This window comes from Corvus moneduloides, chromosome 3 (genome assembly GCF_009650955.1).
Source record: "Corvus moneduloides isolate bCorMon1 chromosome 3, bCorMon1.pri, whole genome shotgun sequence".
NCBI lineage: Eukaryota > Metazoa > Chordata > Aves > Passeriformes > Corvidae > Corvus > Corvus moneduloides.
Window position 1 is genome coordinate 85,384,994 of NC_045478.1, and position 12,525 is coordinate 85,397,518.

Here is a 12,525-nt window from a genome sequence, read left to right on the forward strand (position 1 = left end):
ACCAATCCTGAATCCTTTGAAATCTTGTATGAAATTAGTTCCAATCATACTGAAATTGCAGGTAATTGCTATTGAGATTGCAATCACTGCTTGACATGAATATCTATTTTCTATGCCAGGTTCCATCTGCAATGTAGAAGTCACCACATTACAGGCTCTAAGATTGCTGAAACACTCCTGTTACGCTGCATTTCTGTCTTGCACTACTGGTTGGAAAAATTTTCATTAAATGCATTGGATAAACTGCAGAGTCCTACTAATGCCCACATGATTGGACTCCATGATGGAGTGCAGTATCAGACCCTGAGGCTGGTATCAAATCCGGAACAGTCAAATCCTAAAGCCTAGCAGCTAACCACACGGCAAGTGTAAAATCCTGGACTCACGGTATATTCCAGAGTGGGGTCTGACTAGTCTCCAGCACGCAGTTTCTAATTCTCTTCTTTGGAATTCAGCAAAAGACTGGAACAAGTTTCACCTGTAATTTAATTGTGGGTAATACAATTTACAGGCAACATCTTTCTTCTTGACATGGTAAAATCACACGTTTTCAATGAAAATCATAGCAACCTGCATGGAAGTAGTCCACTGAAGGAATAGAAAATGACTTTGATTTCTCCTAGTTTCACACAGAAATAGGCATGAGAAGCTCAGGGTCTGTGATTATGTCTCTCCTGTCACAAGACATGCAGAAGACTAGTCCATGTGAATTCACATGTGTTTGAGACAAGCCCAGTTGGCCCAAAGTCATAGACTTAAGAATTAATGTTTCACAATTTCCGTGGTCAAATGTTCAGGGAATCATGGACATGCCATCTTATCTAACTGCTAATGTAGTTTGACAGCAAATAGGTCATCCTCTCTAAAAGGATATGTAGTTAAATACACAAACATTTCCTCCTATATCTGACTGGAAGAGTAGAAAAAATGTAAACTCATCTGCCACTGGTACATTGTTAAGGTCGTAGTGGTTGCATAGTTGATAAGCATTGCATTGGATGTCATGAAGGGAAAGATGTGGTACTTTAAAGACTAATCCTTCCTGTTCTGTAGCACACATTACAGAATTGTAAGATTATGTCCCATTTTAAGTATGGAAACTGGCCTACAGGTTTCAGCCAGGTCTTCACCAAACTATACATCCAGCTTGTTCTCCAGGACCTGTCAGTTCCAAAGCACAAATGCTAATGTCTCTGTGGCTTCTTGCAGCACCAAGGAACCATGTTGAAGCACAGCTCCATGCTCCCCACTCCACTACTGGCTCTTCCCTTTCACAGCCACACTCTATGCACACCTTACTTCTGGGCATGACTCACTGCCCATCTCTCTCAGGAAGAACCTCTCATTGAGCTGGGGCTCATTGGATTGCAGAACATTTCTGGCTGTGTCCCCACACTGAAACATTTACATGATGTGCTTGATTTGGTAAAGAAATGAGGTGCACAAATGCCTCAGCCGCCTGAGCCATACTTGTTCAAAGAACCTAGCTGGAAACCAGCAAATGCTGGTAGGAGTTCTTTAATCCTAATTTTGCAGTTCATAACTAATGTGAGCAGACTTGAGTTTTAGGTGATAACTAGATGCAATGTCAGAGCTGTATCTTACTTCTGAGTCCCTTGCAGATAATATCAAAATATTGACCTTAAAATGGGGTGATATGTGTCCATTTCCTAAGATGATACTTTTCTCCTCATCCTCATTCATGTCTTTTTTGCAGCCCTGTAAACTTTAGCAAAACATTATCAGCTCAGAGTGCTCATGCCACCCTGCCTGCAGTGATGCTCAGGTGCATTACAAGTGGGAATGGAAATAAAACCAAGAAATAAAACTAAATATTTCTGTGAAGTGTGTTCCCTCTGTGTGGGGGTGGAGGTGATGGGTTCCTTTCTTCTTTGGGGGACCGAAGCCCTGAGTTTATAGTATCTTACTCTGAGGTGATAAAACATGCAAATGTTGTGTCTTCCTACACCTTCTCTGCTCTCCCACCATCCACAGCTTATAGACAGAGCACTTGCTTGGCCCTCTTCTGGGGCTCCTAACTCTCCATCTCCGGAAGTCTTTATTTCTGTCGAGGGAAAAGGAGCCTAATAGGCAAAAAACGTGGGGATGTATTTGGAAGAGCGAGCCATGTAGTTCTTTCTGCTGGCTGCAATTTTACACACTACTACCGACTAGTGCATAGCAACAACTAACAACAGGGACTTCTCTGCGTCCCCTTCAGTCCGAATGCTAAGTACTAAAAACAGATGCTAATTGTATGGTTCCAGAAAAAAAGAAAAAGAGCATGCTGGGGTGACTCAGGACATATTCCCGCTGTTGTGCAAGGACAAATAGTATTTAGATATGTGGAGATTTGTCTGTGGTTAACTGTGGCTTGTTTGAGGGCAGGGGAAGGGTATGCATGTGTATGCAAAAACTCACAAACACCACCCTGCACTATTTTAAGTCTGGGAGATGAAACTGGTGATTATCATCTAAGTTGTTAGCAAATGGCTATTCAGTGCCACGGTGGGAGGAACTGAACTCAGTGACAAATAAAGAATGGGATAATAAACAGAATTTTATGTGTTTCTTTGAAGCATAAAACTTGCTACAAATTACATATCATTAAACAAAGGCATAAAAACTTATTGGAAAACAGAGGGTGGCAACACTTCGACAAAAATGTAAATGTGACTCTGGTGCATATATTTTTACCTGAGGGAAATCAATGCCTGTGAAAACACTCAAGACAAGAATGCTTATGAAAATGAAAACACTCAAGGCAAGAATTTATTACCCTACAATTATATTTTTTATTGTATTCTCAAATATCCAGTCAAGTGATAGGAATGCATTGCTCAGGATTGCAGTCACCCTTCTTTCAGTGCTTGACTGTAAGCTCTGTCAAGGAACTTAGGACAATATTTTACACCTAAAGCTATACCTTTTTGTTTGTAATTAGGCACCTAAATAGTTAATATCATTGTCTTAGTAAATAAACACATGAACAGAAAACTTCTTTAGAAAAGTTAACTGAAGTTGCTAATTTAGGTGACTTGCAAGTACAAAGCTCGACAATGGTGTCGAGAGCCTTCCAGCACCTTCAGTTACTTTAGCTGTAGGAATTGTTACGTGACACTGCATGCTGCAGCTGGTTTTTGTCACTGTAAAACTCCACATGCTGGAGTCAGGTTATTAATTAAGAAATATTTTTTTGGCGCTCTGGTGTGACTTAACCCAAAAAGGACCTGCAGCATGCTTAGGTTCCAAGTAGTTAGCTTCCCCAAGCCCTCGGAAGTGTTTCCTTGAATGTTTGAATAACAAAAGCTCTCCTAGAAGGGTTAGTCTTTTCCTTGGCACAGTCCTTCCTTGTCTCACCTGATCTAAATTCTGTCTTTAGGGCATCTTCTTCGCCTTTTGGACAAATATAATTCTTTCTATATGCTCTAAACTGCTAATAGGTTTGTTTATACAGACTGTAAGTGGTTAGCAAGAAGGAAAGCTATTTTTATAGCTATTAAAAATGAAAATTATGCTCCTGACATCACTTTACAAACTAAACCTTCTGGTTATGTGGTCTCATTTCTTGCAGTGAAATGTCAGGTTCATTGCTAAACATTATGCTACTCTCCAGTTCTAACCTCCAGGCTGCAAAATCCTTCATTACAATCTCCAGACCAGACAGAACTCTGCTGTCAGGTTGAAGCCTGGAGTGAAAGAGGAGCAGCAGGGTATAGTGGAGGTAGCCCTCTAAGATTCTGCAGCAGTGGGAAGCTGCCTGTGGTGTCCAAGGCCATAAGAGCAGTAGCAATGAGCAACTTGCCAGTGGTCACCAAAAGGCTGCTAATGACAGAAGGCCAAAACTTGCTGGTCTCTGTCTTTGCAGTCTCCAGTGTAACTGTCTGTGGATGGATGGAATTACCTTTATGCTGGGCCTGAAGACATTAATTTATTTTCCTATAATGCACTGTCCTGTCAGGGCTAGGATGGAGGTACAATCTGTATATTTACAGTAATTATTAAGGCAACTGTGCCCTGAATATTTCTAAGAAATGTCTCTGGTGGGCCTAAAGATCTTCAGTTTCTTTGCCTGTGTACATTTGGGGACTGCTGGTGTGACTGGCAAATGAAGAACCTGATGTTTGAAGAAACCAAGACTTGCTTCCAAACATCTAGCGAATTCATGGCAATAGCAGGCACAGAATCACAAGTGGCATCCCACTGTGCTGAAGGCAGGCTGGGCACTCTGCTTGTGGGGTCCTCTTATATTTGGGGCGACATCTGTATTGTCCTGGTCTTTTAAAGCTCCAGATGCTGTTAGGCTGATACCTGTGAACATGAGCTTTTGTTAAAAAAGAAGATAGTAATTTAAAAGCAAGTCTTCATTATGATAACAAGAAGTTTGAAATTGCAAACCCTAAATGACCTCAAACCAAGAGGAAGCAAAGGTAATACTTCTAGTTTACTTAGAACTGGAATTTTTAATCCAACTTTTGGCGGATGCCCAGCAATGGTCTCAATTTCACTCAGTTGTTTTGCTTTCCCTGCACATGTCCTGCCACTGGAACACAGTGTCAAACTTTGCTTCTCTTACCAGGGCTGGTGGAGTGAGAGGGTTTGCCACTGTGCAGCTTATGTTTACACTGGCTGCACCATGGGCCATTTTCGTGGTTCTTTCTCTCCTTCTTGCCAAATACTTAGGTTTCCACTGCCAGAAATAAAAAGGTGGGGTGAGCGAAGGGTTATGGAGTGAGTGAAAAGCAAAGATGGGGTGTGTGATGACAAAGGGAGCAGAATTGGGAAGTGTGGGGGAGAAATATAGAAGAAGAGGAAGCTGAGATATTGGGAATGCATGTAAGATTTGAATGCTGTGTGTCATTGAACCTCCAGCCCTTCCAAGACCGAGATCTTAACAACATTATTTTTGTCTGGTTACTATAAACCAATAAACAGGAAATGTGTTACAGTAATAAACAAAGGACAGGAAAAAGGAAATACCACTAATCAAACAGGAACACAGCCTTGGATCACGAAAGAGGAACAAACAAAAGTTATGTTTTGCCCCATTCTCACTCGGGATTGAGAACGGTAACGAGTATGACAAAACACGGGACAAAAAAGAGACACTTGTGGCAGGACAGAAACGAGGACCAACATTGTCAGAGACATTTTGGGCCTTGTTTCCTGCTAGGAAAGAGGATGGGAGCTCTTGGTGCAAACTCTAGCTGCTATTCTACCTCTTACACTGGAAGTTTTAAAAATCTGTCTGCATATGAAGCTGTAACTACCTCACCTCAGATCTGTCTCTTGTCTTTTGCACACACTTGCATCAACAGAGTGAAAGCTATTTAGCATGAAAACATATACAATACTCAGCAGTCACCAGAGCTAGGCTGTGTTCATGCTGGATGGAAAGCAAAAATATAATTTTTTTTCCCACTTTTTATGCATACATTATATATATATATATGCATGCATTTTTTTTGTGCAGGAACATCCTATTTCCAGCATTTCTAGGTTTTACTTCAGGGCTAGGGAGTATCCTTTAATGTAGTCTCTGTTCTTTTTTCATATGTTTGTTCTGTGTTTTAGCCACAAAAGCCTCTTTAGAAAACAGACTGTTTCTGTAGAGAAACTTTAGTCAAAAATAAGTCCAAGTGGAGAAACTTTAGTCAAAAATAAGTCCAAGTGTTCCTCTAGATGTTTTTCCATGAGGTTCATCCTGAAAACAAAACTACTTTCTTGGAAATATTCTGTTACAAATATGATTGATATATGATTCACTTAATAATTCCATCGCTTTATGTTGCACCTAAAACACAAAGGTGAATAATGAAGAAACATTTGGATTTGCTTTCTGCAAATAGGATATCCATAAATAAAATGCTCAAAGGAGAAAATAAGTGTCCAGTGGATAAAAGCTATCAGCATTTGAAACACGATTGTTCTTCATTAATGACCTAGATAATGAGGCAGACTGCACCATCAGCAAGTTTGTACAATACCAGCAGGAGCGGTTGATGCACCAGATGGTTTTGGTGCCATTCTGGAGACTTTGACATGCTGAAGAAATGAGAAAACAAGAAATTTAGGAAATTCAAAAAAAGGAAATGGGATTCTTAAGGTACTTAGTCCATAAGCAGGCACTGTGGTGGTACCCATTGAAAAGACAAGAGGCAATGGGCAGACACTGAAATACAAGGAATTCCATTTAAACATAAGAAAAATATATTACTGTAGGGGTGATCATACATTGGCACAGGTTTTTCAGAGTGGTTGTGGCATCTCCATCCTTGGTGATATTCAAAAGCTGACTGAGCAACCTACTTTAGCTGATTCTGCTTTGAGCAAGGGTGGGGGTTGACCTTGATAATCATGAGAGGTCCCTCCCAGTGTTAACTACTTTGTGATGGTGTAAAATGAAATAAAAAACCACCACAATAACAACAGGTGGAAGATAAATGATTGTCAATTCACAGTGAAAGAGAAGAAGGGGAATATTTTGCAGATCACTTCTGATTGCTTCACTTCTGAAGGTACCCAAAAAGCAAGGAGATGCTGCTGAACAGTGCTCTGAAGGTACAGGTGACTGGACAGCTGACATAAGAAGGGACTAAGCAGTTGAAGGAGCAGTCTGAGGCTTTTTCCACCAGACACTACAGATGGCTGAACCAGGAGGCAGTGAGTGAGGCAAATCATGGGTTCTGGAATGAGAGAAAGGAAGTGCAGTTGGAGTCTCAGCAGGCTTTTCGGAGAGGGTTTGCATGTTGGCACAGTAGCTGTAGAGATACGGCTGGCTCCTACTGTGTGCCTCAGTCCTCTTACCTCTTCTGAATGAATAGAGGGTTGTGTCCAGCCAAAATGGATGCTGAGCTGCTTGGGAACAGGCATGGGTCTGGCATGAGTGATTTCTCATTCAGCTCTGGTCATCACCAGCTTCTCTCGCTTTTCCCCCCGACTGGCTTCAGCTGACCATCCAATTCCTACCAATCATGGCAAAATTACTTAGATACTCCCCAAGCAGGTCTTTGGAAAGTACTACTCAGCATAGGAATGGCAGAAGGATGGTCTGAAGCATATCCATTTCCGTGCCTCTTTTGGGTCCTTGTGCCAGAAAATAGCACTGTTGGAGATCTGGAGAAAAGAGGCTAACCAGGGCTGACACACACAATCTGCATGACCTTCCCATGTGGTAGCTTAAAGAAAGGAGTGAGATTCCACTCCATCAGAGACCAAGGTATTCATAGCTTCCAACTTAGCAGCGGGCTGTGCCTATAGCTGTATTACTCCATCAGGGAGACACGTGTGCTTGCTTTGCTCATGGTCAGGATGAAGGAATGGCTTCTCTGCTGTACCAGGAGCCTGACTCTGACAGGCTGTGAGCGCCTTTTATAGATCTGCATCATCCACATCTTCCCTGCAAATGCCCCAGATTCAATCAACAGACAAGCCTTTAACTGGCATGAGAAGGTAACTTCAGGTGTTCCCTGCCTTCAGCTCATTTAAGCTGTCAAATGCAGACTCTGTTTCTGTATTTCTCTCACCATTGCAGTCTCTGTTGTCTGGTTTTGCCTTCCCAATACAAGTAAAAGCTTTGGCAGAAGAGCATGTGGGATGAAATAAGAGGTTCAGAAGGGACAGCCCTGCCTACATGTCAAATCATTTCATTAGGCTTGGTCAGACTGGGCAAATAGAATGTAAATAAGCTGATTTCACTTAATTTGTGTATTAAAGGGACTCATCCCTGCTAAAATGGCAGCAACAGGAGAAACCACAAGTTTTGCCTACATGAAATCATGCTTAGGTCATGAACAGAAATAACAAATGTGGTGAGCAGGACACCTCTGACTCTGAGTACACGAAATACTGTACATGGTTCATCTTCAGAGCATGTAAGGTTATCAGCATGTATCACCAAATATGCCTATGATTTAAAATGCTGGTAAAATATGATCCTCAGATATATGACCCAGCTCTACAGCTTTAATAAAGTGGCACATTTTCCTTCAGGTCATAGTTTGAACCCATGCCTGATTCAGATAAAACTTCTGACACTCAATTTTTTTGTTGATCACAAGTATGAAGGATTTTGGTAATAATATTTGAGCATTCACACTGGCCAAGTGCACAGCAAGCAAATCCTTTATGCAGTCCATTTCTTCTCAGTATTATTAGTAAAACTATTTAAAGCTTAATTGGTCTTTTAAGTTCTTGGCTAGGCTCTCAGTCTGATGTCTGAATGAAAATAAAATGAAAAAACTCTAATGAAAAATTCCTGACAGATGTTTTGTTCCACTAAGCTGATACAGGTGCAATACACCATCTCACTAAAGCAAATTTCTCTGGCTCTGAAAACTTGAGGCATTTATTTTTGAGTCCAAATTTTAAAACCTTTAAAAGTCACGTTAGAAGTAGAAACCTGGGAGTAAAGCAAACCAAAGTCTGCGTAAGTTAGTTTTGGCAAAATTAGTAAAGAAAACAGCACAAAATAAAATATGATCAAGGGAAGGGGAAGCCCACAAACATAAAGGCACTTATGGTGTAATTTTTTCAAAGTAGATTTTCACCAAAAACTAGTGCATAAACTCAAAACTTCATTAAAACATAAAGCCTGAAAGGGTTTAGTGGACGGGGCTCTTGTTTATTGCATGTGGCTGTGATGTCAGTCCAGGTGAAGTCTGTAAGGGAAACAGTTCGAGGATTTTAGTCCAATTTCTTTGAAGGTTAGCCCAACATTACAAAGACATCAAGTCATATAACACCTATGGGCAAGGGCAGGGTTCCTTCCTTACAGAAAGCCCTACTGTCCTGTAGGGACTGTACATATACTAGCCTACAAGTAATTTGTGGGACAGTGGCTCAGTAAACATAGATTAAAATCTTTTGATGGGTGTTATCAGCAGTTCAGAAAAGATGAATGGCCAATCTTTCCAGAAACATGCGTCTGTCTTCAGCATGAAAAATATTCTCCAGGTGTGAATGCCCTCAGTATTTGCACAAACAAGTACCTGAGGTCACCTGATTTGCAGTTTAGTCTTGAGTGCTGTGCACACTCATGTCACAAGTGATGCAGAACATTAAAAAAGTAAAGCAAACAGCATCTTTTAGGTAATATGCTATAAATCCAGAACGGAGAAGAGGGGAACTCAGTTGAAACTCACCCACATACCAAAAGCTTAGCAAGATTTTTATGAGATGCTTAAGAGAAACTCCTCTCAGGAGGCCCCATAATAGGCCTGAATCAGCCTCCAAAATCCAAATATCTCAAAAACTTCTTTGCACGAGCCTGTTCCTAAAGAAGATAAAGGAGGGGGAAAGAAAGTTCTGATTTTGATTTGGAAAAGGAATATTTTCTTTCAAGATAAAAAAATTTGTGATATGCTACCTCTGTCTGTTGCTGCCTGGGAAAAAAACTGCAGGGCAATTTTCTATTAATACTGTTACAACTTCACCTGGGTTAAAGGAATTGCAATGGGCCTTTTTTAAGGCTTGGCCGCTGTGCACTGAGGGAACTGTCACACACATGTACACACAAAAGGCTGTATTACCTTATTATGGTGTATGCACCACAGCCTTATCAAAGTACCTGTATTAAATGCAATCCTTTGCTAAGGAGGTCTTTATTCCAATGTTTCAGGAAGGAAGCCTGTCTCCTGCAAAGCATGCATTTCAGATTTCTAACTCAGGGTGTCAGGGGTACTCTGTGCTCCCCCAGCTCTCCCTGACCACATTTTCTCTCATGTCCTGCACTAACAGCAGAGGGGATCCACTACTCCCAATTAGTACCCGGATATCTTGTCAGACACTGTGTATGGAGTCCTGTGGGCCTTCTGGAAACTGAAATGCTGATTGTGAAGCTAGTGGAAGGTGCTGGGGGACAGAGCAAGGGTCTGGGGCAGGTGGGACCTAACTCTGCTGGCTGGATGCATTTATCTCTCAATATTCATCAGCATGTGCCTTTTCCTCAGCAGAGGTCCTAAAACCAAGTCAGCCCCTTTTCATGAGAAGAGACTAGTGTTATTATTTATTCTACATATATCGAATGTCCCTTTTGGGGAAGGTGCGGGGCATAGTCTCGTGTCTTCCACAGGTTTCACTTGTTAGATGAATCATGCGGGAACACCTTTGCCAGGAATAGTGTGTCAGACCCTGTGACAGCATGAACAGAAAACGCCTAGAGAAGCAGACCTGCAGGCAATGTAGATCTGCTAATAGCTTGTTTAAGAAGGGCTTAAACATGTAACAGCATGGACATATCCACACTTCAGTAGTTATGACATGCTGAGAGGCAGTAATTTAGGCAGGCAGACAGCTCCAGTGCCTCCTCAGGCAGGTGTGTTGCAAAAGGTGCTTGGAGATTTGAGGGCTGAATTCAGGTAGCTGAAGTGGCAGGTGGGTGCCTCAGCCCCTCTGGGGCCTGATCCTCCCATGGTTTGCTAAATACAGGGTAGGAAACTGAAATTGTTCTGCATGAGTGAAAGAGAAATTGTGCTGTTAGTAAAAAAACCCACAGTGCCACAAGTCTTTGAGATTTCTGCAAGGAAGACATTGCCACAAGCCCAGGCAGCTGTATCCCAGCACAACCTTTAGAGACAGATTTATGGAGCTCTGCCACTGCCCTCCATTGAGCCTGAGCTCCCCCAGTGCTTATGCAGTAGCATGGAGCTTATTCAGGCTCCAGCTAGCCCTCAAATACCCAACTCTAGAGGTATTTTCCTAGCCCATATTTCTCATCACTGTGGCAGTCTTTGGGTCTGGTTTGTAAAAGCCAGAACTAGAAGAAACCATGCATTATACTTTTTTGTTCTGAATTTGTTGGATGATTTTCCATCTGTCAACACCAGCCCCTCTGCAAAGTGGCAAGTTAGAAAGACTTCTGCTAAGTGCCACCTAAATAAGCTACCACTAAATTCTGCTAACTGAGCATTTTTGCACAATGTATGAGGGACTCAGATTTGCCTGATGGCTGGAACTGACCCAGACAGTCCGGGTTTGCAGGCGGGTGCTGCCTGCCTGGGCAGTGGTCCAGACCTAAGTACTAAGTCAGCCCTAGACTGAAGCAGTCAGGAGACCACACAATGGTGCAGTGCTTTGGTTTGGGTACACACAGATTCAGCAAGTCCAGGCACACAGAATACAGGACCTACTAACAAATGCAGAATAGCACAAATCATGAGGTCTTCCATAATTCAACAGCTTTGTAAATGTAATGACTATTGATAAGTTGTACAGATATTCCTTGGATTTTTTTAGAATCAGAAATTTTCACAGAATTAGATAAAGACTTAGGTTAGTTAGGACCTTCAAAGACTGAGTAAAATGATTTACATTTGAAAGCCAAATGCCATAGGCCATATGCTCACTAATCCCTCAAATAATCTCTCCACAGATAAGTAGGAAACATATGTGCAGTTCTAAACATTTCTGCAGTTTTAAACCAAAGGAGAAATTTATGCTATTTTCAAATAATTTTTTGATGATTTATGGACAAGAAATGTTAGCAGAATGTCACTTGTGTCATGGCCAGTATGTGAGGGGAAAGAAAAGATTGCTGGGCACAGCACAGGTCTGCCTCAGAAGTTCTCTGAGTTTTGAGAGGGTGCCCAGAGCTCTCCTTACCTTAAAGCATTAATTCGTTTGTTGTTATAGTAAAGTATTTATATTTTTTAGTATCTAATAGCATTTACGCATTTTCTATTACACCTTTGTTGGAAATTTAATCTCTGCTGTTCTTAGACTGAACTATGGCTTTATTAGGCAGTTCCAAATAAATTGCCTTAAAAAAGAAAATATATTTTTCTCAGGATTCTTTTTTAAGAGAAAACAAATGCAGTTTTAAAAATGTTGTCTATGTTCCTAACCTCATTTTTATGTTTCCTTTCTTCAAACTAATTGCTCATTCCTGACCAGTTCTGTTTCTCAGCATCCCATCTGAACATCATTACACTCTGGATGTATTCAATCACCTTTATACCACCTCAGAAAGAGTTGCTAGTAACATACTACTTTCTCTAGCTTACTTTTATTCAAAGAAAAACAATATGTTACTATAGGGACCAATTTTTCTTTTATTCTGGGTATTGATGTTATCATCTGATATCCATCAATGAAGCCTTTTATTCTGTATACATTCATGTATAATACAATTGTCTGGAGAATCAATGTGAACTTTTAAAAATAATTAAAACACTGTGCAAGCTCCTTTATAGGTGATAGCAAGTGAAAGCCTTGTGCAATTAAAGTATCAGAATTGGTTTGGTTGGGTTCCCAGACGTGCTTATTCCACTTCTCTTGCAACTCTCTAAAGACCTCTGTTTGGCTCAGTATAGCAAGTCTGTTAAAAAACTCCCCCATGACATCCATGTTAGCACAGAACTGCTTGGCTGCTAGAAGGATTCCAGAGTTTGAATGTTTTCCTGTTGGCTGCAGGGCTGTGACATCACCTTGTCCCAAATCCTATCTTTCTGGTTTAAACTGCTCTGCTTTCCCATGCTTACAGCAGTTTAAGCTCCTCTGGCAGCTTACTAGTTCAGTGGAGAAATT